Here is a 25,412-nt window from a genome sequence, read left to right on the forward strand (position 1 = left end):
CGTTTGTGCATTTATCTTTTTAGAGTGAGTTTACTTAAAAACAGCGATTGTATCCTCTCGTCGCTGGAAAATATAATGTAGCAATTCAGTATTTAAACTGTATTTAATAAAAGTTGTGGGGCAGCGTTGATAAGTTTATTTTCTCATTGATGTGTGAGCTGTGCAATTTCCGATGTGTGTGTTTGTGTCAGTAAGCAGCTCATAAATACAGAACGATAATTAAAGGCTCTAATGTACACCAGCACATCAGTATATGTGTGTATTGTAAGAGCTAGACGTCGAATGATGGCGTGTGACGTCATGGTAGTGGTGTCCCAATCCTTAGGGGAATATTTTCTCCCCTACCCCTTGACACTCTGTTTCAAGGGACAAGGGGAAGGGGTAGGCGGAGGGGTAGGGGAAGGGGAAGTGGTATAAACTTAATTGTAGCCTAAATATAAAATCTAGTAATTACAGATCTTAAGTAATTAAATAGGCACTAGTTGGACTACAAGTTGTCCATCTCTGATAACCGTGTTTGTGCAAAATATAGTTTTTCATTTAAAGTATATAATTTATGTGTCTACTTCTTTTTTTTTTTCAGCCGGCGAGAAGAATTTGATCGAGCAACACATTCATGCCAGCATGGTGAATCCCGGAGACCACTGGCAGTCCATCCAGCATCCCGGCATCATTGCACACATTGAGTACCGCATCCGGGTCCGATGTGATGAGAACTACTATGGGAGTAAGTGCAACAAAACAGTGCCGACCAAGAGACGACTACTTTGGCCATTACCGCTGCGATCCATCAGGAAATATTGTATGTCTAGACGGCTGGATGGGAGAGGACTGCCGGACAGGTAAATGATGTTGACCGTTTGTATTTTGTACTTACCTTTGCAGTGTAATGCTACGGCTAAAAACTTTTTTATATATATTTTATTTTATTGTAATATTAGGCGAAATTTAAGTATGTGCTTTTGTATTTTTATTTGCCTTTATTTCAGTGTCACTTTAAGTACTTACGTAGTACTTTTAGTAGTTATTTCATTCACACTTTATTTTAAGTTCCAATTTTCACTATTAACAAACCATTAACTATGACTTTTGCCTCAATAAGCTCCTAATTTGCTACTTACTAATAGTTAGTACGGTAGTTGTTAAATTAAGGTATTGGGTAGGATTAGAAATCTAGAATATTGTCATGCATAATATGTGCTTTATTTGCCGTATTTTTCGGACTATAAGTCGCACCTGAGTATAAGTCGCATCAGTCCAAAAATACGTCATGGTGAGGAAAAAACATATATAAGTCGAACTAGACTATAAGTCGCATTCATTTAGAACCAAAAACCAAGAGAAAACATTACCGTTTACAGCCACGAGAGGGCGCTCTATGCTGCTTAGTGTAGACTACAGGAGCACTGAGCAGCATAGAGCGCCCTCTCACGGCTGGAGACGGTAATGTTTTCTCTTGATTCATTTCTCTCGGTTCATGTCAAATTAATTTTGATAAGTCGCACCTGACTATAAGTCGCAGGACCAGCCAAACTATGAAAAAAAAGTGCGACTTTATAGTCCGGAAAATACGGTAAGGACTAATACACAGCTAATGTCAATGATAGGCATGCTAATAAGCAACTAGTTAATAGTGAGAATCAGTTCCTATACTAAAGTGTTAGTGTTATTTCAGCTACTTTAAAGTTCGAAATTAACTTTAATATTTAGTTTTATGTCAGTTTTATTTCAGTTAACTATTTGTTTTGTCTTAGTTAACAATAACAATACTGCACTAAAATCTTTTTTTTTTTTAGGGTAAAGTGTGTATCAAAATGTGCAGTAATGAAAAAAATTAGAGAAAATTAGATTTAATTTAAGATTACATTTGATGGTTTAATGTTAATGATTTATCTGGCATCCTTAATATGTAGCCAAGTGTTATTAGCCATGTTGCCCTTCATGAAGGATGAACTAGGGCTGGCTAATGTCTTGAAGCGTATAAAAAGAAACCCTGTTAAATCTTGCCCTTTACCACCCTGTAAAGAGACCTGCTGCTATCAGTGTTTTCACAGGCCTGTGATCTTTGCTCCTTTGCCTGGAGGTGAGATTGTGTTGTAAACGACACCTCTACAGTCCTGGAGTCACACTTTCCATTAGCTCAATTAATCTGAGTGATACTGGGGGTTTTGATGTCTTTAACCGACCACTGCAGGCAACCTAAACTCCTCTGTATATACCCCACTAAAAAAAAGGCAGTAAATCACCAGCCACCATCCTAATGAGCAAGGGTACAAGTAGGTGGGCGTAACACAGGCAGAAAGGGGGAAGCATATATGTGTGTTCGGGCCATAAAGTTGTCTTCTGTCACAGCAGGCATTATGAATTTATCTTGTAGATTTTGTAAGGCAACACAAACAATGCTGACCTCTCCTCCCTCCTTCTCTCCCTCTCCTCTCCCAGCAATCTGCAAGCAGGGCTGTAATCTGATTCACGGAGGCTGTTCGGTGCCTGGAGAATGCGCGTAAGTGTTTGAGCATCATTTCATGCTCGGTTGGCCAGGCTAATCTTGCTCCTTAATTTCAGCAGAGCCATATGTGCTCATGCTGATAAGGTCTTTTCATTTGTTTACCTTTCCATTAATTAATTAGTGCAATGAAGCCATTGTTTGTGCAAGCTGTTTTTGTTTGATATGCATTTTTGATCACGCTGTACTTTTCTCTGGAGTGCCTTAAAGTTGTGATCGATTATGATTTGATGGGATGAAATGCATTAGGCATCACAATTATTGATGCACATGCTAGGGTTTTAGTCAACACAAAAATGAAAATTGTCATCAATTGCTCCCCTTCTGTCGGCATGGGTTTCCAATAGAAGGATGAATGAAAGTCTCATGTGTCCAAAAGGGTGATTAATTAATGAAACTTTAATTTTGGGGGAAATATCCCTATCCTTCAGTATGTAATTCCTGTTACACTAAGCGATCTAATGTACAGTTTTCATCTGGCAGGTGATATAACTGGCAAAAAAATGGACTGAAGGAGAATTTTGAATCATAATCTAAGGGTTCTTCGTATTGCGATTTATAAACCACCCAAAACACTGTAGCAACCACATGGTAGCACTTTATTTTACAGTCCTGTTTCCCATGTACATACTATGTACTTATTATAGTAATTACAATAACTATGTAATAACTAGGTACTAACCCTGAACCTATCCCTAAACCTAACCCTACCCCATGTAGTTACCTTGTGTTACCAGAACTTTCTTAGATAAATACACTGTAAGTACACTATAAGTACATGTTAGTACACGTACTGTAAAATAAAGTGCAACCAACCACATAGCAGTGCTGTTCAACACTTTCTGAAGACTTTAACCTCTCATAACACTCTAGCCATTCACATGGCCTGTTTTGCAAAGGCTCTACGTTTTCTTTATAGACTGTTAAAATCTAGTTCGAACTTTTGCCCAAAGCAGTGACCCAACATACCATTTGGACATTATCATCATATGATAATTCTGTCAAATGGTGGTATTTTGCCCTTACTGTCTCAGGAAATTCTGATGCTTCCTGTGTTGGAGCACAGCGTGAAATCCACCTCACCATCGCACATCGCATTCCCCTCTCTGTCTTTTCCTGTAGCTTAACTCTGCCTTTTTCCTTTATCACAGGAAAAGCTCTCAGTGTTTGGCATGAGGAAAGCTTTTTGCTCATGCCACCTTTAACCTCACTGTGTCTACGGGCAGCGAATGAGTAGATCCAGAGGTGTCTAAACCAGGACGTCACTCTAGACGAAGATGACATACTGAATTATTTTAACAACAAATCATTCAGACACTTAAGGACCCTTCAAACATTACTATTATGGAGCACAAATACCTGCCCTCATTCTTCTGCCCTCCTTTACCTTCTCTAAGACCGGAGCATTTTCAGAAGGACATGAGTATTTTCTGCCTCAGGCATCAGAAAGGCCAAGAGTAGCCAAAAAAATGCTTGAGGACATCATGTACCCAAGTTTCTTGATGGCCTGGAAGAAAGAGTTTCTGGAACCGGGGCTAGGAAGCAGAGGCCAATATTTTATTTCAGAGTTAAAATATTTGGGAAGTTCTAAGTATTTGGGAAGCCTTACTCCCCTGCAGGATGTGGTGACTCGCTTCCCTGCCGTCACTAGCTTGAGACTGTAGTCTCCACCTTTTTCCTTCTAAGGACTGAGGTTGCCACAGACAATTACCTAGTAGATGTATTAGGGGGCTGCAAAAAATGTTGGGACATTTTTGCCAAAAGTGTAGTGTAGTGTAGTAGACTTTATTTTTCATATGTCCTAAGAACCAACTGATTAAAAGGAAATGTAAAAATCTAGCATTATTCAAAGTTTACCACAAAAATGAAAATTGTCATTTTCTCGCCCTCATGTCTTCCCAAACTTACTTCTACAGAACACAAGAAAATATATTTTGAAGATTGTTTCAAACATTTTTGTCTACACAGTTAATATGTTTAGGTCAGCATTTTTTGGTAGACTACCCTTTTCAGTGCACTAATACTTTGTGGAGCCTTTACAAACCCATGCTGGGAAACAAATGTGAAAACAAATTGAAACACAAATGCACTTGCGATTTAAGTACGGTGTTTTTATGATAATAATGGACATGTCCTGACAGATAAAGTAAATGCAATGCAACTTTCTCTTTCTTTGAGTTAGTGAGGCACGCTTAAGTTTGGGAGTGCTCGGCAGAGCTGAACGCCTCCATGCACAGGCAGGGTTCAGACCCCCCCCCCCCCCCACACACACACACACTCTGCTGCCTACATGCTCTTTCATACAATACTAGTACGGTTGTTACTGGGCAGCATGAGGTTGTGTGTGCTCTGGTGTAAGTAATCCAGCCTCTGACCTGCCCCTTGGGCACAGCTCTGGGGGGCTATTTCAGAGAACACACTGGAGATGTTAAAAGTGGATTTGGATCAAGGCCTCCATGCAGAGAATGTGCCAGGTGTGTATGCAGTGGCCAAATCCACTTCACCCACCTTCTCGAAGAGCACATTTGCCTTATTTAGATAGTATACACCATTGCTTTTCACCTTAAATGCTTTTGGAGTTGTTGTGAGCTGGGCATTGTGGTCCTAATTTGTATGTTTTAATTGATGCATTGATCTCACCTTTAGATAAATGTAAATGTAAAATGCAAATGCATGTAATACTAGCATACTAAAATGATAAAAGAAGTATAATTATACTTTTTAAATTTGGTAACATTTAGTGTCATTAACAACAATTCGATGCAAAACAATTCATTTTATAGAATTTATAAATCTTGGGTAGTATTAATTTCTACAAGTTAATATTAATAATATTCATATTATTTCAATGTTAAATATTATCACTTTTGATGTTCAAAATGATATTCAGTATGGTACCACCACAGTACTTATTTGTAAGGCTGGTAAGGGTTAGGTCTGTGCCGTTTCTCTCTCTTCAAGACACTGAGGTGGAGATATGCAGACAGCGTCTCTCCACTTGGCAGCTGGAGTTAGGCCATGGAGGAGAGCTGTCTTAAAATAGCCTGCTCAGAAATGACAAGACAGCTGGGTGAGGGGTGTGGTGGTGGATGGAGAGAGCGCACCACTGGCCTTGGAATAGCGGAGTGCTGCTATAAACCAATGATTAGTTAACCCCTGTCCAGCATTTCCCTCTGCACCCCCAGGCTGCGACCATACCGCCCAAAGGGGGGAGTGCGTGTCTGCACGGTCATGAAAGTTTTCTTAACCTTTGTCGCAAGGAATGTTGCCTTTATATAAGATTAGGTATCAGCGCAGCGATGTGCAGCTGTATGTTTGTTCCTGTCCGTCATTAAGATGGTGTTCGGTCCTTTAGGTGTTAACACCCTTATGTGGTTTTCAGGTGCAACTACGGCTGGCAGGGCCAGTTCTGTGACGAGTGTCTGCCGTACCCCGGCTGCTTGCACGGGACCTGTGTCATGCCCTGGCAGTGCACTTGCGAGAAGAACTGGGGCGGCCTCCTCTGCAATAAAGGTAAGGGTCCTAAATGTGCTGAAACTGAAGGTTTGACCTAGTTCGTTTTCAAAAAATCGAGGTCAACCTGGAATTGACCCAAAAAATTGTCAGCAGTAGATCAGAATGAATACATTAAGCCTGTGAACATCCAGCCGTGGAGGTGCCAGGGCAACAAATTAATATCGTGGTGTTAAATAGAATTACAGCATCTTACACTGAGCTGGTTTGTTGGCTGCAATGTTAGCACAGGCTGTGACAACGCACGTACAAACACACACTCTGGATATTATGGTTGTGATTGGAGTGGCGCTCGGATATCTGATCTGTTGGTCAGTGTGCATCCTGGAAGGTGTTTAGGAATGAGAAGAAGCTGAGAGGTGCCTACAGTTCTCTTTATTTATTTACCAGCTTTTGTGTGCACAGCCTCGCCTTACAAGGCCTGCTTGGAGCCCAGCAATAGTTTCTGCCAACTGTTTTCATTTAAAGAGCAAATGTTTGCAGGCTAAAAAAAATAAAAATCAGAATATAGTGTTAGTATTTCTTTCCCCGTGGAAGTACCCCAGTTAATTTTTTTTAATGTGGCTTTACAGATCTGAACTACTGCGGCACGCACCATCCCTGTGTCAACGGCGGGACCTGCATGAACTCTGAACCAGATGAATATAACTGTGCCTGTCCCGAAGGGTACTCGGGCAAGAACTGTGAAATAGGTAAGAGATGAATGGAGGATTCAGTAATAATAATAAAAAAGAGCATGGAGCAATTAATTAGGTGATGTTGTACAAATGGATGGATGAATAGGAAAAACTATGGATGTATGGATAAATTAATAAAAAAAGATGGAAATATGGATGGATAAATATAAAAAATGATGAGCGGATGGATGGGTGGATGAATAGGAAAAAGATGGATGGATCAATAGAAAAATGATGGACTGATGATAGGATGGAATACATGGATAATTCAATGCATGGATAAATGAATAGATGGATGGGTAAAGAGATAGATTGATAAACTGATTGATTTATAAATGTATATATAAATCGAAAGATTGCTAAATAGATAATTAAATTGAAAATGTGATGGATTGATGGTTGGATGAAAATGATGAATATATAGAGGAATGAATAGAAAAAAGGATGGATAGATAGATGGATGGATAGATGCACGAATATAAAAAAATATGGGTGGATGTTGGGTTGAATTGGTGGTCTTGGCATGGATGGATGGATAAATGGAAGAATGAATAGTCTAATAAATGGGTGAATGAATAGTCTAATAAATGGGTGGATGAATTGATGTTGGGTTGGCTGGATGGATGGATGGATGGGTAATAAATAGATAGATAGATTAATGAATGGATCGAGTGATGGATGGATGGAAAAATTTAAGAGGGCCTGATAGTGATAAATGGATGAACTAATGGATAGTTAATGGATAATAGAATGCAAGGAATAATGGATAGATTAATAAACGGATTTATTTATAAATGTATAAATGGATAGATTGATAAATTGATAATTAGATGAAAAATTCTATGAATGGATAGAGCAACAAATCATAAAGTCATGGCATTTTATCAGTGTCTTTTCTGTCTGTATTTATGATGCACTGTTGTGTTTTGCAGCTGAACATGCATGTGTTTCCAACCCCTGTGCGAACGGAGGCACGTGTCATGAAGTCCCGAGCGGGTTTGAGTGCCAGTGTCCCCCAGGCTGGGAGGGACCCACTTGTGCTAAAGGTGCGTAAACCTTCCGTGCACCTTCCCATCTGTCTTTTTCCAGGCTCAGTCTGTTCCGTCTGGAGACCTAGTTACAGACCTAGACTAGAGCACAGACACCCGTCCCCTCCCCAACATGTGTCCAGATGCTGTTGCCAGTGTGCTGCTTGGCTGCTTGTCATGCTGGGATATGTCAGGTGCATGGCAGGGGAAGCTGGTCTTGAATTTTGGCAGCACAGCAGGGTCCCATTGCATGGTGAGCATAGCCTGAGCTCTTACGGGTCCCGGATTAGAGTCTGGTGATACCCATCACTGAGACAGGGGGGATTTGCATAATCTGTCTTCACTTTGAACCAGCATTTGGCTTTACAAATTGAGAACACAGTGTGTCATGCATGGGCTGCCCTTCCTTTTCCACCCCTCCTGTTCCACAAAGCATCCCACTTTAGCACCACAGAGCTCGTATTTGATCGGTTGCAAATGTGTTTCTCACCTCCTGGAGGCCCAGTGTTTGAATTTTTGGTATTTCTCACACTCTTCATCGCTTGCTCCACATCCTACCTACTCGGTCTCATCCACCACATATGGGGCTGTGTTTCTATCGTCATAGCAACAGCAGGGTCCCCTGCTGGAATTTGGACACCCCCCCCCTCCCCCCAACCATTTCACCCATATCGGTTTTCCCTCCACGTCTTCCCTGTTCACTTGCCTGTCTGACCCTTTTACACACCCTGCGCCACCCCATTCACCACAATATATGTATAAGACTAAAGGGAGGAGAAAGGAGGGAGGAATTTCTCTTGTTTTTGTTTCCTCCTATTTTCTTCCAAATTTCAAATAGCTCCTGCTCCGTACTTTGTGTCCCTATTAAAACTGTAACGATTTGTGCTCTAATAGCAGCTAATCTGGCGACCAGGATTATATCGAACTCTAATCGTGTTACTGTCTTGCATAAAGAAAAGCCTTTGCTCTTTCTGATGAACACCATGACTCTCTCTCCTGCCCTTTCTCCATAGCCACCATTATATTATATTATATTATATTATATTATATTATATTATATTATATTATATTATATTATATTATATTTAGGGCTTTCAGTCAATTATTTTATTTTATCTAATTAATCACACCTTTTTCTGTGATTTAATTGATTAATCGCACACGCCATGAAATTAAGTATAGACCATTTATCTTGTTTCAAATGTTTATTTTTTCATTATTTGCTATATCCAGCAAAGTAAACCAAAAGATTAAAGGGTCTCAAAAATCTTTATTTTCTGCAAGCTTTTTAAAGATAAATTTTGTCTTTCCAAAAAAGGACACTTAGAAACTTCAAAAGCACACCAGAGAAGCAAGTGATATAAGGAGCCCATATAAGCACATATGAAAGAAAAAAAGTGCAGCACACAGCAACATAAAAATGACAAATCAAAAAATGCATGTTTACTGTTACATTATTATAATGGCCTTTTTTTTTTATGACTGGACATGTGTGAAGCCATTATGAAACATCCATATACTTGCACTCGTGTGACTGTACATCATTTGAATTGTTTATTATTGCACCAAACTGGGACCTAACTTTCTGACACATGAACCAATTCATCATCTAAATTGTTCACATTTATTGTTTTCGGAGTGCATGCTATGCATTTTGCTTTATGACGGATTTTCATTTAAAATTGTGCGAAATCTAAACAATAAAGCAGATATGTTGACACGTTTCCATTGCACTGTGTACATCATAATGGCTTGCCGTACTTTCTATAATTTTTTATCAATATAACTGATTCTTTCTCTAGAAATGTATCTGCAGTGTGTGTGTGTGCGTGTGGTGGGCGGTGAATAGCCTGCACACACATGCTGGGTGTAAAATTGGCTAGTTTGAATGTTTATATGCATGAAACTGAAAACATCCCATAATATTTAATAGCTTTTTTTTAATGCAAACGGTCTCTCAGCGTGTCATTTTAAAGCACAATTTCAGGTGTGTGTTTATATCTGCAGAATGAAACATGATTTTGTGTTGATTTTGCAGACATGGATGAATGTGCCTCCAGCCCGTGTGCACAAGGCGGAACATGTGTCGACCTGGAAAATGGCTTCGAGTGTGTCTGCCCTCCTCAGTGGGTTGGGAAGACCTGTCAAATCGGTAAGATTGAGAACCTCCTGCTTTGCAGTCGTGTTTTGAACTGCAGCATTTGAGTTTTTAATTTACACTGTTTAATGGACCTTCCACTCATATCATATTATTCATTTTTGCTTTGCCATTTGTTGAAAAATATGAACCATTATGCATCCGAATGGTTGAATATGGTGCGTTAGATTTAAATTGCATGCACTTGACAAGCCTGCATGTGTTTTAGACAAAGCAAGAATTGAAACAAGTGATTTGATTAGACTGCATGAAGAACTTGTAATAGTGGCAACCTGATCCTTGTTGACTGTAAGACACCCATATATGTATATGTATATGTAACAAGGAGGGCCAGCCTTAGACCTGGATCCAAGACTAGATCAGATGGCATTGCAGGCGCCACAGGAGTTTCCATCATCCTTTTGCTCACAATAGTGTGTAGCCCTCATCAGGGGAAGTGATGAATGTGAAAGGAAGTGGATTGTGACCTGTAAACAAGCATGGGGTGGGAACAGGAGTCGGGCTGCTCCTCTTACGCATCGAACCTTAGCCTCCAGCTTGGGTTTCACTCACAAGAGCCAGGCCTGAGCATGATGGGGAGTCGTGTTTCCTGGAGGACAGGTGTGCAGGGGAGCAGAGCGCACCTCACTAGGGGCCCCTGATAAATATTTAAACACCTAATAAGCGCTAGTTTTTTTTTTTTCATGGCAAAGTCAAAAGAGTCATAGCCCCCTGAAATGGCTGGTCACCTGCTGTAGGCTAATAGAGGAGAGATGAGCAGAAGGAGGGGTGATTTTGAGTGGAATCTTCATGTATGTTGCAAAAAAAAAAAAATTTCTTGTTTTGTTTTGGGTTTTTTTTTTTCAATAAATTTTTTAAAACTTCATTAAAATAAGATCTGTTTAAGACGAACATTTAAGAAAATGATTATTTTGTATATTTTATATTTATGTTAATATAAATATATTATATTATATTATATTAATTATATTATAATGCAATAGGGACATTTAAAATACATCTTTTGAATACAAGTCTTAATATCGTAAGGAAAATTATGATGTTTTACAGATGTTTAGAAATTTTTTCTCATAGAATAAGACAAATATACTGATAAAGGTTGTTTTTGTTGTGTTTTTTCTTTTCTTTTTTCTTTTTTTGGCTGTGTAATGGTAATTGATCAGGAAGTCAAGCAGACTGGCATCCTTGGGACTGTTAGAGTTTCAAGCCAGCAGCCTGTTCAATGGGCTTAATGGTGGTGGGGTTACACAACGAGATCTCAGATTTCTCTGCCCCTCTCCTGCTACTCTACACTTCCCATCTCCTTCTCTTCAATCTCCCAATCTACCAACTGTCTACAAAATCTCCCAACTCTCTCTTTCCCTCACTTTCACAGATGCAAATGAATGTATGGGGAAGCCTTGTGTAAATGCTCACTCTTGCAAAAACATGATTGGTGGATATCACTGTGACTGCTTTCAAGGATGGGCTGGACAGAACTGTGACATCAGTCAGTATCTCCTCATGCTCCTCTCCTTTCCTCCATCTTTAACAGCATACACTATAGTTGTGATCAGGGTTTTCTCTTTGGACACTTGATATTCTGCTGGGCTCTCCACACTGTATATTTTGTCTTGGGATACAGCTACTGTTGCATGCTGGGTTATTGGTTGTGCCTCACGTTTGTGTTGATTGTACTAACATTTCCATCTTCAGCACACTCACCAAGCTCATCTAATTTGAGTTAATTGCACGTCTTCAGCTGCCCCTAACCGCTGTGCTGATTTCTTCCACTTAGCCATTGATTAATTGCTTCATTTACTTTGCCCATGACTGCAGATCTCAATGGATGCCATGGACAGTGCCAGAATGGAGCAACATGCAAGGTATAGCCTTTACTTGGTTAACTATAGAGTATCAATTAAATGTGTTATTTATATTAAGTGTCATTGTATTTGTGTCTGTGCAGGAGCTGGTTCATGGAGGTTACCACTGTCAGTGTCCTCCAGGTTTTGTGGGCTTACACTGTGAAGTCTCGAGGAACAAATGTGCCAGTGGTCCTTGTCAAAACGGCGGCCGTTGCCATGTTATTCTGGACAGCTTTGTTTGTGAATGCCCAACAAACTATGCAGGGATGCTCTGTGAGGTGAGAATCTTTACTGTTTATAGCGTTAAAGACATTGCCATAGTGCAAAACTGCTTTTTACAATGAACTTTTTTTGTCAGTATTTTTCAGCATGATAGCATGATTCGTTTTGTGTTTGGTTTTGCTTTGCTTTGTGGTGCCTAGATGTTTTAATTTTTGTTTGGTTTTATGCCATATGTTTTTTATTATGCGTTGTTGTTTTATGCACAAATATTTTCATTTTGTTTTTGTGTGTTGTATTTATTTTGTTTTGTGGTGCCTAGATGTTTTTGTTGTGGGCCCAGATGTATTTTATTTATTTTTTTAATGCCCAGATGTTTTTATTTAATTGTTTATTGTTTTGTTTGGTTTTGTTTGTGATCTAATTACATTTTTTGCCTTTGCCTTTTTCCGTGTTTTTTTTTTTTTTTTTTACAAATAGTAGGTAAAGCAGACATGAAATGACAAATCAGGTTTAGTCAGAATGCATCTGTTAGTTTGTAAACATTTAATGTAAACATTGGGGCTCATTCTTGATTAATCGATGACATTTAGTACTACAGATGGTCACTTCTCCATTCATGCTTTGCTCACAATCTCGTTCGGCATGGCTAAATTGGTCGGCACCCCTGCTGTTGCATGTATGCATGTTTAAAGCCTTGATGTAAGGCAGATCAAGCTTGTTATTCTGCCACAGGTGCGCCAGGGTAACTAGAGTAGGGTATGGGTGGAGGGCTGGAGTATTTATTTTTCTTCATATGACCATTATTACTGGTCTGGAGCCAGTTTAAGTCTAGTGGCAGGCTAAAGATGGACTTCCATAGAGGTGCTGGAAGCTGGTCCTGAGCCAGTCTCATTTTACTGTGTAGACTAAAAATAAATTGTAGTGAATGAGGCAACTCTTCTCTTGCCCTCCTGGCTGCCTGCCCACAATCAGCCCGGGAAAGAGAAGACCTTGATTTTCACGTTATATTCATGCCTGGCGTGCCATGAGCTCAGATTAAACCATACCGTCTGCAGTCTCTTGGAGAAGTGAGACTATACTAGGGAACTTTTGATCTGGTGGAGCTGTTTTCAGTGCAGGTGCACATGAGGCTACATATAAAGCTTTGGTACAGTATTGACATCTAATATGCCCTTATATATATATTTATATATATATATATATATATATATATATATATATATATATATATATATATATATATATATATATAAATATATATATAAGGGCATATTAGATGTCAATACTGTACCAAAGCTTTTCGAAAACATAAAAATAAAATAGAAACTCACTACAAACACCTGTTCCAATATATATATATATATATATATATATATATATATATATATATATATATATATATATATATATATATATTGGAACAGGTGTTTGTAGTGAGTTTCTATTTTATTTTTATGTTTTCGAAAATAATTATCTTATGCTAACCAAAGTCAGCATTTATTTGATCAAAAATACAGTAAAACATTAATATTGTGAAGTGTTCATTTAAAGATAATTTGACACAGCATACTAAAATGTGTATAATATGTATATTTATTTTTGTGTATAATATAATGTGTGTGTTTAAATAGTTTTAGTATTCATAGTAATTATTATTGATTTTCTAATTTTATAATTAAGCTCATATGAAATAATTAGATGGCATGTTTGAAAATTCATTGGTCATAACAGAGCCATTTAAAGATTTTTTTGTTACAATTTATATAAAATTATGTAGCGTTTATATTTAATATGTTAACATATTAAAAGAATATACTAAGAGTTATGAGTTTCTGTGTGAACGATTGCATTAATTTCTAAGAATATTTACCAGAACAAGGTCAAGTCAAGGTAGAAGTAGAACTAGATGTGCAAAAGTGTTTCACGTCCTAGTTAAATATGTTCTGTAAGAGCGGAAGGAAGTCTAAATTTAGCTGCACAGTTTGTTGTGATTGGTCTTTCGTGTGAGTGTAATGGTGCTGTCTCCTTTAGCTGTAGGCTTATGGAAGCCGTCTACAGCTTAGCTGACTGTTTATCACTATGGTTTAAGAAGACCGGTCTAACTCAAGATCCCGGTCTCATTTGAAGGTGGAGAGTTTGTCTCACCCAAACACCTGTGAACCGAACCCCTGTCAGAACAAGGCGTTGTGCTACAGCCTGCCGGGTGACTTCTACTGCGCCTGTCCTGAAGACTACGAGGGCAAGACCTGTGAAAATCGCAAGGACCACTGCAGGACAACCCCTTGCCAAGGTACTGCCCTTCCTGTTCTGCTGCCGACCGAGATGAAATAGTTAAAGATGACCTATTTCTGTACTATAGTGCACAATAGTCCAGCTTAGCAGCCATCTGATCTTTATTCTCACTTGTCTTGTTCTCTCATTTCCAGTCATTGACAGCTGTACGATTGCTGTGGCGAGTAACAGCTCAGATGGGGGTGTGAGACACATCAACTCTAATGTGTGTGGTCCTCGTGGCCGCTGTATCAGCCAGCCGGGCGGCAACTTCACCTGCACCTGTGACCGCGGCTTTACAGGAACATACTGCCACGAGAGTGAGTCATCTTTACTGTTTAACCATTTTTCCTTTTTTAATCATATTCATCTGATGCCTGTTCATTCTTGTTTGTTTGCTTTTCAGTTATTTTAGTTTATCCTTATAAAAAAGATGGGTTATTGACATTACATTTGAAGCTATTTTAGCAGATTCTTGTGCTGTAGAACAATTTTAAGCCAAACTTTTCCAATTTTTTACAACTAGCATCCCCCATCGAAATTGAAAATTAAGACAAAATGTTCTGTAATTTTTATTGGTAGTCATAATTGATTTAATAATTGTATTCCTTAGTTGCATAGTATATTTGAAAACATATTTGTCATAATTGGCCACAAACCCAACTAAGCTAAAAAAAAAAAAAAAAATTATATTGAAAAAAAATCCACCTGACCATCTGTATAAAGTTCACATGATCGATCTGGTTTGTGTGGTTTTTAAACCCCATTGTCTATGTATATTTTGTTAAAAAATGTTGACGTTCATGGAGGTTTTTTAAATCGACTATCCAGATGTAAACGACTGCGTGAGTAATCCGTGTCGAAACGGAGGCACCTGCATCGACGGGATCAGCTCTTTCCAGTGCTTCTGTCCGGACGGCTGGGAAGGAGACCTCTGCGACCTCAGTGAGTATCCATCTTCATCTTCCTCATCATCTTGATCCTGTTTACATTCAGTATCTTACCTTCTTCACTTGTGTTTCTGCACTCAGATGTGAACGAGTGCAGTCGGACTCCCTGTAAGAATGGCGGCCACTGTGTGGATCTGGTCAATGACTTCTACTGTGAATGTGCCAATGGCTGGAAAGGAAAGACCTGTCATTCACGTGAGTTACCTCTCTGTGTTTTATTATCCTCTTTTCCTATTATGTAGTTTAACTGCATATGTCAACTGACTTTAAATATTTGAAACCATGTCTTTAGGTGAAAGTCAGTGTGATGCCACCACATGCAGTAATGGAGGGACCTGCTATGACCACGGAGACACTTTCCGCTGCGCCTGCCCTCCTGGATGGGGAGGAAGTACATGCAATACAGGTGAGTAGACCTCTGTGAAAGTCCAGTTTTCATACTCTCATTATTCACAGTTGGGTTTCTTAGACATTTTGAACCAAAAACATAAGCTCAAACTCCCATAACTTACATGAAGCATTATAAATTATACAATCAGATCAGTCCCTCTCATCACTCTCAGTCAGTTTTGCAATCCTGCATTCTCAAAGCTCATTATACACACTGTATAGTCCGTTTTTTATTGTATTGTGGCTGCTGATTTAATTTATATTATATATATGGGGGCAGTCATGGCCTAATGGATAGAGGGTTAGACTTGTAACACGAAGGTTGCAGGTGCTCTCTCCACCTTCAATACCACGACTGAGGTGAGACCTTTGAGCAAGACACCGCAACCCCAACTTCACTTCACTTCCACTTTTTCACTTTCACTTATATAAATGGTCTTTCACTTGGTAACAGTTTATTTTAAGGTGTCCTTGTTACAATAACAATGAATTATGCATAATTACATGCAAGTAACCTTAGGTCCTTCAAAGTATCTTGGAGAGGTGAGGTGTCCAAGTCACAGCATCTAACTACTGAGATGCCTCAGGGCTCCGTTCTTGGACCACTTCTCTTCTCTGTCTCCATGGCATCATTAGGTTCTGTCATTCAGAAACATGGCTTTTCATACCACTGCAATGCTGATGACACTCAACTCTACCTCTCATTCCATCCCGATGACCTGACGGTAGCTATTCGCATCTCAGCTTGTCTAACAGACATTTCTTGCTGGATGATGAACCATCACCTTCAACTCAACCCATCGTTTCATCACATTTTCACCATCCAGTTGGGCACATCAACCATAACAGCTAGAAGCCTTGGAGTTATGATTGATGATCAGCTGACTTTCTCAGACCACATTGCTAAAACTATCCGATCCTGCAGATTTGCTTTATTCAACATTGAGAAGATCAGGTTCTTTCTTTTGGAACATTCTGTAAAACTCCTTGTTCAAGCTCTTGTTCTGTCGAGGCTTGACTATTGCAATGCTCTCTTGGCAGGTCTTCCAACTAGTTCTATAAAACCCTTACAATTAATCCAGAATGCGGCAGCAAGACAAATTTTTAATGAGCCAAAAAGAATACACGTCACACCTCTGTTTATTAATTTGCACTGGCTACCAATAGCTGCTCGCATAAAATTCAAGGCATTGATGTTTGCCTACAAAACTACCACTGGCTCGGCACCCATTTACCTAAATTTGTTACTTCAGACTTATGTGCCGTCTAGAAGCTTGCGTTCTGCAAGTGAACGTCGCTTGATTGTGCCGTCCCAAAGAAGCACAAAGTCTCTTTTACAGACTTTAAAATTAAATGTTCCCTCCTGGTGGAATGACCTCTCCAACTCAATCCGAGCAGCTGAGTCCTTAGCCATCTTCAAAACCCATCTCTTACATCTTTATTTGACCCTCTAACTTTAACACTCACTATTCTAATTCTTTTTTTTTTTTTAAATCGAACTACCTTTCTAATCTTTTTGTATTCTATTTTCTTTTAATTTAGTTAAATTTTTTAACTTTAATTTTTTATTCTATCTTTTTATTTATTATATTATTTAAAAGCCCATGCTACGTGTACTGTGTCAACCTAACTGAGACTTGTTACAGCACTTATATATCATTGATCTTTTTGTTGTTTTTGATTGCTTCCACTGTCCTCATTTGTAAGTCGCTTTGGATAAAAGCGTCTGCTAAATGAATAAATGTAAATGTAAGGAACCCTAAGCCAAACCCTAATCCTAGTTTGTTTAGTAACATATCCTGACAGTTTCTTCAGACCCCCTAGCTTTTGGCCCCTGGAAGACACTAATTTATTACAGACTAGTCTACAGAATCACTTGCTAACTTGCTGTAACTTTTCCATTTCGTCTTTCTACTTCAGCAAAGAACAGTACTTGTGCGTCCAGCCCCTGCCTGAATGGAGGAACATGCGTGGGTGGTGGTGACACGTTCACCTGCATCTGTAAAGATGGCTGGGAGGGGCCCACCTGTGCTCAGAGTGAGTGAATTCCGCCATTCATAATTTAGCTGCCAGTGCATGTCTGCATACCACTGAAAGCAAACATCAAAATCCACAAAAGTGTTAAATTACATATGATAGATGCGCAAATGTCTCGTATTGACTCCCTCTTCCTCTCTTTTGATTCCTCGCAGACATCAACGACTGCAACCCTCACCCCTGGTAAGAAGACCTATGTGGCTCTGCAATTGTCCCCCATTCTTATTTACTCTATTCTGCCCCGGGACACTGGTAGATCTGTTGTGCCCCCTGTTTGGGGCGACCCTCCCTTTCCCTGTACAACATAGACGGCTAGGAATAACCCTTCTAATGTGGCTTTCTGCCCTATTCCACCCTGTTGTTCCTGCCCCGCTAACCCCTATTCTCTGTGAGCGGATGCACCAAGGGGAAGGGTTCGAGGGGGGATGCTGGTTGTAAAGACTGGAGAAGATGTCCCTAAATCACCCCTAAATCCGACAGCTCAGGAGACCCTGGGCTGGTTTTAATGGGGACCACAATGGAGCTGATCGCCGTAAAAGAGCACCCCCAGCAGTGAAGGGAGGAGGGGAAGGACAGGCTTTTTTTCTCCCAGCCTGCTCTGTCCTCCTGCCTTTCTTCATCGCTGACCTGGGAGCAAGGGATTTGGGAGGTGGGGCGGGAGTAGGGGGTGGGGATCCCAGCAAGGAGCCACTGTGGGGATTTGCATCTGAAAGGTCCCACATCCCTCTTCGTCCATCTCTCTTTCACTCTACTCTTCCCCCTTCTTCCACTTCTATGCATGTATATTTGAAGTATTATGTCAATCACTGGGGCGAAGGTGTCTCTTTGGCCTGATAACCTCATTGTCCTTGCGTCTCCTTGCAGCTACAATGGAGGAATCTGCGTGGACGGGGTGAACTGGTTCCGCTGTGAATGCGCCCCTGGATTCGCTGGACCAGACTGTCGAATCAGTGAGTATCTCGAGGAGGAAAGAATAGGGATGTATAGAAAGGGGGTGTTGGTGGATTACCAAGCATCCCGTGGCCTTTGACCTCCTCAGGGGTCAAAGGTTAGCCATGGATCACAAACAGACAGAGGAGATAAATTATTCAACCAGTGAAAAAATTCCTCTCCTTGTGTCTCTTGTGTCCATTCATGGCTCTGACTTACTTTTTAAGGATTCCATGCATTTCCCCGGCCTCATTTTCTGTGGTGCAGCCATGGGAACGCCATCAATCCTGACACTTTATGTATTGATTTCAAATCACAGTTTAAGCTTTTCCCTGGTCAGTAGGCGTACTGATGCTGATGCATGTTCTCTCTGCTTCACCAGACATTGATGAGTGCCAGTCGTCGCCCTGTGCATACGGTGCCACCTGTGTGGATGAGATCAATGGCTTCCGATGTGTTTGCCCACTCGGTCGCACCGGATCTCAATGCCAAGAGTGTAAGAGTTATCGTTTAATCATTAAGACAGTCAATCTCTTTTTAACTCTCAGCTTGCTGATATTGAGAATTGGAACTTGAAGACCCTATAAAATCATGTGCTTTACTTAGTGAGAGCCTCAAAAATTTCTGAATGGTTTATTTACTTCACAGCCATGAGCATTATTTCTACATGTTAGTCGGAAGCAGGTGAGACATTCTGTCTCTAGAGAGCATTTGATTGGACAACAATCACTCTAGTGCAGGATAAGTCTTTTTTTCTGGAAAATAAACACTGTATATGTTATCATATGGTAATTTGCCACACTAGCATATAGATGAGCTAAAAGCGAATAGATGTGGATCAAAGGCCTCTAAACAGGAATTCTGGTTCCTAAGGAGTGAACAACATGAAAGGCAGACGACATCGTTTGTAGGAGCATTGGCCTGGCATCATGTGACTTAAATCATTCCAGACAGGAAGGGGATCTGCTCCTAAATTAGAATTGGCCCCAGTCTTACGGTGTTTGTGTTTGTGTTGTGCCGCAGTCATTGGCATTGGGAAGACGTGTCACTATTCTGGACTTCAGTTCCCGCATGGCAGCCGTTGGGAGGAAGAATGCAACACTTGTCAATGTGTCAATGGCAAAGTGGAGTGTACCAAGGTAAGTGTCTGAATGTCAAAGCATGTCAAAAACAAGTCTTTTTTTCTCTTTTTATTTCTAGAACTAAATTGATGTGATCATGACACTTTTTTCTCCTCAGGTGGTGTGTGGCCGGCAGCCGTGCCTGTTGCCAGGGACGCCTGGGAGAGAGCTTCACTCCTGTTCAGGAGGTCATGAATGCCTGGAGCACAACTTCCTGACGTGCCTCTGCCCCCCTTGTCACCAGTGGGGGTTTTGTTCAACCCCTGATTCCACCCCAACCATCCAAACAAAATGTGAGCCCAACTCAGTCTATCTGGACAAGAGCTGTGCTCGCATCACCCTAATATTCAACAGGGACAAATTACCCACAGTAAGTATTCACCTTAAAGTAGATGTTTTCTTCCATTACACAAAAACCCTGTCGTGTTACCATGGCAAAACTATGGTCATACCATACCATTGCCATAGTCTATGAGATACATTTAAAAAAAATCTGTCTGTGCCCAAAAATGTTATATTACCAGGCCACCATGTCCAAAATCACATGGTAATGTTATATGGTACCATACCTTTTTTAATCCTTCTCCTAACGTGCTGTAATTACAATATAATCCCCGTGTGTTTTTTCCTGAAACATTCCTCTAAGAATGCACTGTATCTTCCAGGGAACGACTGTGGAGAACGTCTGCTCAGAGCTGAGGTATATGCCTGCCACACGGAACCTGGCCAAAGATCACACGCTGTTGGTTCTCTGTGACCTCTCCTACAAAAACCAAGATGCAGTAGAGGTGGCCATCGTAAGTACATTTTGAAGACCCTAAGGAGAGCTTTCTGCGCCTGCACATTTTAAATTCATGAGTCCTTTGCACGCCTGTACCATTTACACAGCAGTGTTGTGTGGGCCCCTAAGATCTATTATCAGTGGAATAGAAAGTCAAAACCATGGGGGTCCTGGAAACTCATTGCACAGATCTGTTAATGGATGCAAATTTGATTTCCTTACCGAGTCGAGCACAGTTTAGACGCCCAGAGCAATGTCAACCGGCCTCCTCTTCAAACCAGCCCATTATGTTGTAATGAGATTCAGTTGACTGACCAGCAGCGGGCCGTACTGCATTGCAGCATTCCCTCCACCCACACGGAGAGCGCTGGAACCGGGCTTCAGTGCATCTCACATAGCCTGAAGATATACACTTTTGACTTTAGACAATGAAATGTTGCACAACCAAATAATCTTGAAATAATTCTTGAAATAACAGAAAAAATACATACTTGGGTAATGATATGAAAATGAATATCTTTGTGCTGCCAGGCAAGTTTTGTGTAATTTGAAGCGGCGTTTCCTGCGTTCAATTAAACATTTTGCCTTACGGAGGTAACTTACAAATAGTGGTTACCTACCAAGGCATCCTTTATTCTCGATCAGATTACACTAAATCCCTGCAGTGTTGTAACAAGTCACTAACTGAAGGGCCGTGTTTAACTGGCCTGACTCATTAAAATGGAACTTTGAACAGCTGCAGGTTTTTGCGTGTTGAAAACAGAATAGAGTTGAAACGAATGAGTCTACTGCTATATAGATAAAGATTGCTCTCATTTAGTTATTTTATTCTGTGTATTGTTTGTCATAGATCGATTACACGTCTCTTTTTGTTCTTGTATTAAAATGTTCATTTTTGGGGGGTCTGTAACCTAATACAATGCAATAATTTAAGTTGTGGTGTGGTTTAACCATCCATTGGTTCCACTGGTTCGACCACAACCAAATATTTTGGTTTACAAGAAATAAACTTGAATGTAGAAGATCAGCAAAAACAGGATAGTTAAGTCTCATCGCGGCAACACCCCAAAACCTCACACTTACAGTAAATAATTATAGATCGTTCATTTGTAAGTGGTTTTACTTGGAATCTTTGGAATGCAATCTAATATATTTTAAATCCCTGCTATTTCTCCTGCAGTCATTCCAGCAGGACGAGCAGCCGAACCACAGTCAGATCCAGGAGGCTGCTAGTACCATAGTCAGCACGCTGTCCAAGCGGCACAACAGCACCGTCATGCTTGCCGTCATCGAGGTCAAAGTGGAAATGCAAGTGGTGTCACAGCCAGTGGGTGAGTAGAGCAGGGGCCAACTGGCCTCAAGGCTAAAGCTTTGGAAGTCAATTCCCCGTCTCCACCAATTAGTGCAGCTTAAATGTCTTTGTGAGTCACAGGAGGAAGGGTACTGAGAGGATCCAGAAGTTGTGGGCAGGAGGCCATAAACCTGTGTGACAGTCATTTAACTCCTCCACAGTCATCTGTCACGCCACAGCAATACATTAACGAGAATGATGGGACAAACTTAATGATTTTTTGGTTAAGGAAATTATAAATGTGTAAAATATATATATATATATATATATATATATATATATATATATATATATATATATATATATATATATATATATATATATATATATATATATATATATATATATATAAATATAGATAAAAAAGTGCCTTCTGAATCTTAAAAAAAATGTTTTAGAGTGTATATTATATTTATTATTGTGAATACAAAATGGTGTGTTTATTATATAATATTATATTATGTTGCTTAAATATATGTGTGTGTACAGTGTATATTTATATATAAATACACACAAGTACAGTATATATTTAGAAAATATTTACATGTATATATTTATATTAGTATAATTTATATAAAAATATATATAATATATAAACGACATGTTTTTTCTGAAATATATACATGCTTGTGTATTTATATGCATAATAAATATATACAATGCAAACACATTATGTAAACAAAGTATTTTATTTTGGAATGTGATATAATCATATGACATCTCTAATATGTATATCATATATTTGCACCATTTTATGTTATTAATATATACACACTATTTTGTCTCGAATAATATATTTAAACAATTTGGTGGAATGAGTGTCCACAATTAAATATCAAATGCTGGCCAATCAAAATATCCACTAATGACCTTCACTGATAAATTCGGCCACTAACTAATACATGTTTTTTTCATCATACATGCCTTTTTGTTAATTATTTTTTGGCATGAATCCTAGATTTGCGATTTTCTGACTCTATTCTCTTTCCATGCAGACTACCTGGTGCCAGTGTTGTGCGTCGTCCTGTGCATACTCTGGGTCTTCTGCGTCATTGTCTGCGTGTGGTGGACCCGTAAACGGCGAAAAGAGCGCGAGAGGCGGGAGCGCGTGCCTGTGGAGGAGAGCGTCAACAACCAGTGGGAACCCCTGAGGCCTGTGACACGGCCACAGCACAAGGACAACCGGGACGCACAGTACGAGCGCACCAAGCTCATGGGCTCCCCAGATCGGACCTGCACAAGTGGGGAGGACGAGGAGGAGATGGAGGAGGAAGAGCTGGAGCTGGTGGAAGAGGAGGGCAAGTTCCCCATCCAAAAGTACTCTAAACCTGCAGCGCGGGCCAAGAACGGGCTGATCTGCACCATGCGGAGCAGCGGCAGCAGCAGCCCTTCCCTCAAAGCACCCTACTGGACAGGCTTCAGCCCAAAGGACAACAACTGTAAAAATGTCAATAACGCCAGCACCGGCCAAGAGCACAAAGAACACTGCGTATGAGCTCCGACGAGCAGGACAAGGAGACCAAGGCCATCTCAGAAACAAAGACTGAGTTTTCCCCATGTGTTATTTTTATTTTTGACTTCTTTTGAGGCTGATAAAGTGGCAAATTTCTTTCGTTCCCTTTTTTTATGTACAGAGAAAGCAAATTCTCTTTCTTTATAAGGAGGCGTTGAGGAGCCTAGCTTTGTTTTCGGAGTGAAAAAAAAAAACTGCTGGATTAGGAGCAGGACTAAGGAACTCGTGAGAGAAACCGTATAAAGACTTTTACGTTGTTGTTTACAAATGGTTGTGCTTTTGGTTTTGTTTCGAGTGGCCCAATTTCGGTGCAGCCCACGTGCGGGGGGTGGAGGACGCTGTCTTCGGGGGATCCCCCTTCAACCGTTCATCTGTTCTCCTTCCACACCTGCCTTACGAGCTCGTCGTCCATGAGGAGGGCTACAGTGCCTATAAAGTGGCCTTGTTTTTTTTCTGTCCTTTGTCGTCTTGGCTGAACGCTCCTTAAAAAAACGGATTGCAGTATTTTGAGTCGGTCGCAAGTGCCTTCGGACAAGCCCCTCGGTTTCAGGGTCCCCTGACCCGATAGTTCACGACTAAGAGGAGAGGCTGGTCTTAAGAGCAGCTCCCATATCACCATCAAGGTATTCAACAAAGACAAGAGATCTGTAAATATGTGTATATAATAAAGGAGTCGCTGTGTATATTTGAATTTAGTAACTTAAGCAACTTTTTTTTTTAATTATAATTATGATTTAAATATTATGATAATCTTTTTTTTTTTGTTTTTTTGTTTTTTTTACACCATTCCTTTTATTTATGCCAGCTGATATGGCAGGTTTTTGTAAGATGTATACAGCGTCCCACAGTCAGAACAAAAATATAATCCGAGATCATCCTATTATGTTGTTGGTTTTGTTTTCTCTGGACATCTATACGATCGTGTGCTGTACTGTGGCGTGTGTGTTCGCCTCCTTAAAGACCCCTATTCCCTTTCCACACCTGTCCTTTCTTGCTGATCAAAAAACCATGCTGCTTGTTTCTTGTAAAGATGCTGATATGTCAAGATGATGTTTTCTCCTCGTTTGTTTGTTTGTTCGGTTGGCCCGAAACTTCATGAAGGGAACAATAATGTTGTCAAGCATTTGTACTTGAGGTACCAGCTCAAAGAAATGGATAACCTCGGAAACACCTGGCTATGATTTGGTTTCTTTCATCATGATGTAAAAATATTTTGATTTTGGCTTATGGGAAGATGAGAAACGTTTAAAACTGTTCCTGAAAAAAACTGGTTCACAATCAAATGCAAGTAAACACACATATAAATAAGCAAGTTAAGCTCAATGTCCGTTATGGAAGGGAGCTGGAGGAGAGTTTTTTTGCTTTGCTTTGTTTTTTAAGCTGTAATTTTATTATTATTATTATTATATATTTTTTTTTTGTACAGAAGAATTGCTCTGAAAAGAAGTTATTTGGTTCATTTAGTGGAATTTATGTTTGTTCTTAGAAATAAATCCAACTATTTATTAAAGCATTTTATAACGATGTGCTCAAGAAAACCGCTGTGTGCTGGTATTTAGTACTAAAGGCGCTGGTCTGTGTGTGTGTGTGTGGTAAGTCTTTTCATCATATCGTATTACCGATAAAACAAAATAATCCCCCTTCCTCTGCCAGGGGTGAGGACGACACTGGATCGATACAGGAACTTGTGCTTCCAGTCAAGATGCTACAGACAGGAAGCAGCCAATGGTAACCGCTCTCCTGTTCTCGGCTGACTGCTGGCTGGCCAATGGACAATGGGTTTCTCGTGGCTTCATCTGGTGTGAATGTTTTATGATGATGCAGTGAGTTTGTTATGGTTTCCTTCCATAAGCAATGGGCTCTAATGGGACAGAAGCCTGGAGTCATGTTTCACATCACTCTCAATACTGTAGTGTTGGGTTTAGGTGTCTCTGGTGGTGTAATTGTACTTGGGTTGTAGAAGTAAAAGTACTTTTGTGAGATCAGAAAAACCCGAAGAAGAAGAGTAGACCAGCGCTGTTGGAAGCCATAACAATGGCTGGTTTGGTCAATGTTTTAATGGTAAATTGCCTAAATGAAATAAATTAGCAACCTTATTGCATCTGTTCTTAGATGTT

General features: G+C 40.0%; 1 pseudogene; it reads left to right on the forward strand.

Moving 5' to 3' along the window:
• Positions 1 to 471: 471 nt before the first annotated feature.
• On the forward strand, positions 472 to 24,833 carry LOC113037745 (protein jagged-2-like; annotated as a pseudogene).
• The last annotated feature ends 579 nt before the right edge of the window (positions 24,834 to 25,412 follow it).

Source organism: Carassius auratus, chromosome 20 (genome assembly GCF_003368295.1).
Source record: "Carassius auratus strain Wakin chromosome 20, ASM336829v1, whole genome shotgun sequence".
In the NCBI taxonomy this organism is placed as follows: Eukaryota; Metazoa; Chordata; class Actinopteri; order Cypriniformes; family Cyprinidae; genus Carassius; species Carassius auratus.